The 5,229-nt window shown below is 46.6% G+C and overlaps 2 protein-coding genes across 3 annotated transcripts in view; one reads left to right on the forward strand and one right to left on the reverse strand.

The window, feature by feature from the left end:
• Positions 1-5,229, reverse strand: part of LOC127690621 (protein polybromo-1-like) — a 131,136-nt gene that overhangs the window by 37,120 nt on the left and 88,787 nt on the right. The gene's annotated exons all lie outside the window — the stretch shown is intronic.
• The window catches only part of LOC127691107 (anthrax toxin receptor-like), a 51,116-nt gene that overhangs the window by 20,589 nt on the left and 25,298 nt on the right, over positions 1-5,229 (forward strand). The gene's annotated exons all lie outside the window — the stretch shown is intronic.

Consider the following 5,229-nt stretch of genomic DNA (forward strand, 5'->3'; position numbering starts at 1 on the left):
GACCCAACACTCCCGTGAGTGACTGTCACGCCAGCCACATACTTCTTTCCCGTCTGTCTCCACCCATGGTTCACTGCATCCCTAGGAAGCTGAGCCATGCCCACAGAAAAGAGCCCAGGTTCAACCGGGAGATGATTGCCAAGGTGTTTTCGACCTCTACTTCGTCCTGGACAAGTAAGTTACCTTCCTGAGCTGTCCCTAGATATTCCTTGGGCATCAGTGGTTGGTCATACTTTGCAGACAGGTGTCACGTCCACCCTCGCTGGCAAGGAATGACTCAACACAGGAAGATCTTCTTCAAGCAGTTTACTCAGGACCCTTGTACTTCTTCTCCTTCTTCTCCTTCTTCTGACCCCGAGAGAATCAGCCCAGCCCTTAAATACTAATAGCCAGGCAATCAGGCTTAGCCACATGGGAATTGCTGATAGGTTGTATCCACGTGGAAGGAGCAAGACTCAACAGGCTCCACCCAAATAAGGACTTGTTAACAGTTAATGACAGTTAACGACAGTTAACTGGCAAGCAGCTCCCTACAGACAGGCAAGGTCATTGTAATCAGACCTCAGGAAGTAGGCGGCCTTCAAGGACTTATTGAATGCAGGGAGACCAACAGGCCTCCTGGATGGCTCTGTCCTCATTACCTAGACTTTGATCTGGTCATCATGACCCTCAGGCCTATGGACTGCTAGGAAGTACCTTTTAACTCCTGCCAACTACCCACAGACGGACTCTACAGAGGTCACCCCTGACCCTGTGGGCACTCTCCCAGCCTTGCTGTCCAGAGTAGCCTTTGTTTACGGCCACAAGGGTGAAGCTTCTTTCTCCCAACTCGAACCCTGTGAAGATCCTGTTTTCCCCCCAGTGTGGTAGGCAAGCTGAAATGGCTTTTAGACCCCTCTTAGCTGTCAAGGGAGGGAATGGGAACTGGGACATGAACCTCAGAGGGCCTCAGAGCTTCTGTCACTGTCCCATCTAAGTATCCAAAGTTCTTGGCATACAGAAATTTGTAGTGTGCTCTAAATTTCTATAAACTGGAAATCACATTTGCCCTGATCTCCTGACTTTAGCCATTTGGCTTGTCTGTATTTTTCTCTTATTTTCATGCATGTATGACATGTATTTTTATCATTTCATTACTAGTTATCCCCCTATTAATTCCCTTCTCCGTTAATCTCCCTTCCCACATCTATGTCTGTTTGCTTCATAATGACTCCGTGAGTCCTTGAGACCTCACAGTCCCAGTAGATGAAACTGTTTAGCTACCTTCTGTTCACTACTGGCCCTGATGAAAGTCACCTCTCCTCATGCTTTACCATGGTCTGCAGCAGTAACAAGGCAGCAGGTTGCTTAAAAAAAAAACTGATGAAAGACTGGAAGACTAGGGAGGCTAACACTACCCTCCCTGCCTGCCTGACAAAGCTGTGTCACACCTTAACATATATCTCCTTTGTCTTCAGATCTGGCAGTGTGGGAGACAACTGGATCCACATTTACTCCTTTGTAGAGGGTTTGGTGAAGAAATTCACAAAGTATGGCTTCTTCTGACTGTAGTCTCCTCTGGGCTTCAAGGGAGTATCCCTCTGACAGAGAGAGAGAAAGCATAGACCCAGGCTGATGTGCTAACAGTTGGGGGCACAGTGTGGTGATAGACACTTAGTACAGGATGTTCAGGCCAGAGGAGTGGATTGGGGAGCTTGCTGGGGAAAGACAAAGAAAAAGGCAAAACCTCTCAGAGAAAAGTTTCAGGGTCTTAGAGAAACCATGATGTGACCTGAGTCCTCAAGGTGAGAAACTGAATGGGGTCAGGTGTAATTAAAAACCACAGTTCTTATCAGACACAACTTAAGAGAGGCATCCATGGCTCACAGGTTCAGAGGGTTTCAGTCCATCCTTCACAGGCATGGCAAGAGAGGCATGTAGCCAAGGCTATTCACACCATGATACACCAAGAAGAAAGTAAACAGTAGGGACAGGGGCCGGGCTACAACTATTAATGGTCTGCCCTTGATCTTCTTCAAGCATCTAGCACCATCTAAATATTCAACAGCTATGCAAAAGAGTGTCACCAGATGGAGAACAAAGGTTCAACATGAGATTGTGAGGGATGTTTCCAATTCAAACTATAGCAGTTAACTTCTGTAAATGAGTGATCCCCTAGACTGGGGAGTCAAGATAACGCAGGAAAGGCTAGAAGAGGAGGACCATGGGTGGGTTGGGGACAAAGTCATAGTAGACCTCATGCTAAGCCAAGGGGATCTGATTTCCTACTCTAAGTCATAGTGAGACAGGAAGGGGAGGTATGTATGTGAAGGGCTTCTCAGAGAGAGACAGAGACAGAGACAGAGAGACAGAGAGAAACAGAGACAGACAGAGAGAGAGAGAGAGAGAGAGAGAGAGAGAGAGAGAGAGAGAGAGAGAGATGTTACAGACTGTGGGTCTGCTTAGGGATATCCAGGGTCCTCTGGTCCAGGAAGGCACAGGTCCGGCTGAGATGACAGACAGAACAAACCAGTACACACAGAGGTGGTTTGAACTGAATGTATTTTGGAGCTATAAGGCAAGGATTTTTATACAGGAAGAGTTGGTATTACCATTTCAAAAGATGTAGCCAGTGGGGCAGGCACAATTATCAAAGCCATTTGGTACAAGGAAATGCAACATCAGGAACAAAGTTTCTCAAGAAATAGATACAGAGGATCAATTTACAGATGCCATCAAACTTCCTGATTAGAATACAAAGTCACTCATAGTTTACAGTAAACCTTCAAAGAGTTTGAAGTTTTTATACCACCTGGATCTTAACAAGTTCTTGTGAGACATCCTTATCTAACATTTAGCCTTCTACCTTGTAAAACAAAACTTCCTGAGTAAATCAATGCTTTCAGTATCAGAGTGCTGGAGCCATCCTCATATACATATGCGCAGCCATAAAAACCTGAGCGTAGTCGGAAGGTAGTAATTATGTAAACAACTATGAGGCAAGGCACTGAAATTCTAAAATGGGGTTTGGTGGTCAGTGAGTCGACTTCAAAGACTGGATTATCAGCCAGGCCTTAGGAATCCTGGTGAGAAGAGAAAAGGAGGAAGTCAGGGCAGACTGCTACTTGGGAACTAAGGGCTCATTTTAAATAGCCAGAAAGTAAGAGAGTACAGTAAATTGCCAGGTGAGATTATCAGCTTCCACAGCTTCCAGAGAGTTCCGTTCTTCCCAGGAGACATTTCTTTTCCGCCTCTGTCTGTAAAATATCATTTTTACAGACATCATTGGGCCACCTCGGCAGAGAGAGAGAGAGGAGAAAGAGAGAGAGAGAGAGAGAGAGAGACAGAATAATCTTGAGTTGGAATGTGAAGAAAGGTGTCTGTGATGGTTTGTATATGCTTGGCCCAGGGAGTGGCACTATTAGGAGATGTGGCCTTGTTGGAGTAGGTGTGTCACTGTGGGTGTAGGCTTGAGACCCTCACCCTAGCTGCCTGGAAGTTAGTCTTCCACCAGCAGCCTTCAGATGAAGATGTAGAACTCTCAGCTCCTCCTGCATCATGCCTGCCTAGATGCTGCCATGCTCCCACCTTGATGATAATGGACTGAAACTCTGAACTTGTAAGCCAGCCCCAGTTAAATGTTGTCCTTATAAGAGTTTCCTTGGTCATGATGTCTGTTCACAGCAGTCAAACCCCAACAGTAGCTACAGATGCAAAGAATTTGATATCAGGGTCCAGGGATGAGGACGCCCCCACTGGAGAGTGTGGGAGCCTCTTTGCCTATTCAGATGTAAGCACGTGTGTGTGTGTGTGTGTGTGTGCGCGCGCGCGTGTGTATGTGTGTGTATGTGTGTGTGTATATATATATATATATATATATATATATATATATATATATATATATATATATATGAAAAAGGAAAAGGGTCATAGGGTGGGGAATAGAAGAGAGATGAAGTATGGGATGAATCAGGGTTATCCTGACACTCTTCTGTGGACCTGTGGGTCCATGTGTTTATCCATGGGCTTTAGAATCCTTTGCCAAATTGGCCTTAAGTCCTTTCCTCTGAATGTCCTCCATGCATCAGAGATGGGGTGGGGGCAGGGACTTGATGCTTGCCTGCTCCCTGGCAGGCTGATCTTGTATGTTGGCTTCTCAGTGGTTTTGCTTTGTCTCCAGCCCTAACCTGCGGCTCTCCATCATAACCTACTCGACAGAGGCTGAGGTTATCCTGCCACTCACCTCGGACAGGTAGGCAGGTATTCCTCTGAATCCTGAAGATAGCCTAGTGTCCAGGGATCTTGAGGAAACAGAGGACTTGTAGAGACCTCTGGCATCTCTTAGCATTGCCCTTACTAGGGAACTCATGTACCCAAATTGATCCCCAGCCTTAGTTTACTAGCAGCCTTGAGCCTGTACTTAAGCAGAATGGACCTGATGCTTCTAGAAGCTCTCCACTCCTGAATCTTACCTATGTCCTGTCTAGAATAACAGATGGGACACAGGTGAGCTATGTATGTTAGTACCTTTAGAATAATGGCCTGTGCATAGTCTTCTATGAACAAGTTGTTCTCTGCTTGGAAAAGTGGAGCAGGGAAACGGCTGGGAAATCCCAAGGGAAGTAGCAGAGTATGGGGGCGGGGAACATCGGGCCTTGTGATCATAAGTAAGGAAGCTTCACCACGGGTCATGAGTCACCTTTACTGAGTCACCATACAGGAAGGTATGGGAACAGGTAGCCATAAAGAGATAGCTCAGAACTACTATGCCAAGAATCCCAGAGGTATGAAGCTGGGGATTTTGACTGAGAGGGAGGGAAGGTCAACTTTGGGTGCTCTTCCAGAGATTCCATCCAGAGTTAGAGAAATGGAAAGAAGAGTGGGACATCTAGGATTGGGGTGTCTGAGTATATGAAAAACCTCTGTCCTCTGTCCTAGAGAAAAAGCAGGAGCAGAGAGTTAAGGGAGACCAGTCAGCCTCAGAGAGGAGACTAGAGTCTCTAAATTTATGGACATAAATAGCACCCCAGGTCCATCTGGGAGGTAGGGCAGGAAGAGACTGGCTCTCCAGAGTCCAGGTAAGGGCTGGCTTAGTGTAATCTCGTGGCTTGGTTTTGGAGAGACTTGATTAGATTCGAGTGGCAGAGAGAATTCCTGAGGGTGACTCTGGCAGGGAGTTCAGCAGAGCTGCAGAGCATAGGAGAGGCTCGGCAGGGCAAGGGGTTGTCCTGGGCTGAGGGGAGGAATTGA

The sequence above is a fragment of the Apodemus sylvaticus genome, chromosome 8 (assembly GCF_947179515.1).
Source record: "Apodemus sylvaticus chromosome 8, mApoSyl1.1, whole genome shotgun sequence".
Lineage (NCBI taxonomy): Eukaryota > Metazoa > Chordata > Mammalia > Rodentia > Muridae > Apodemus > Apodemus sylvaticus.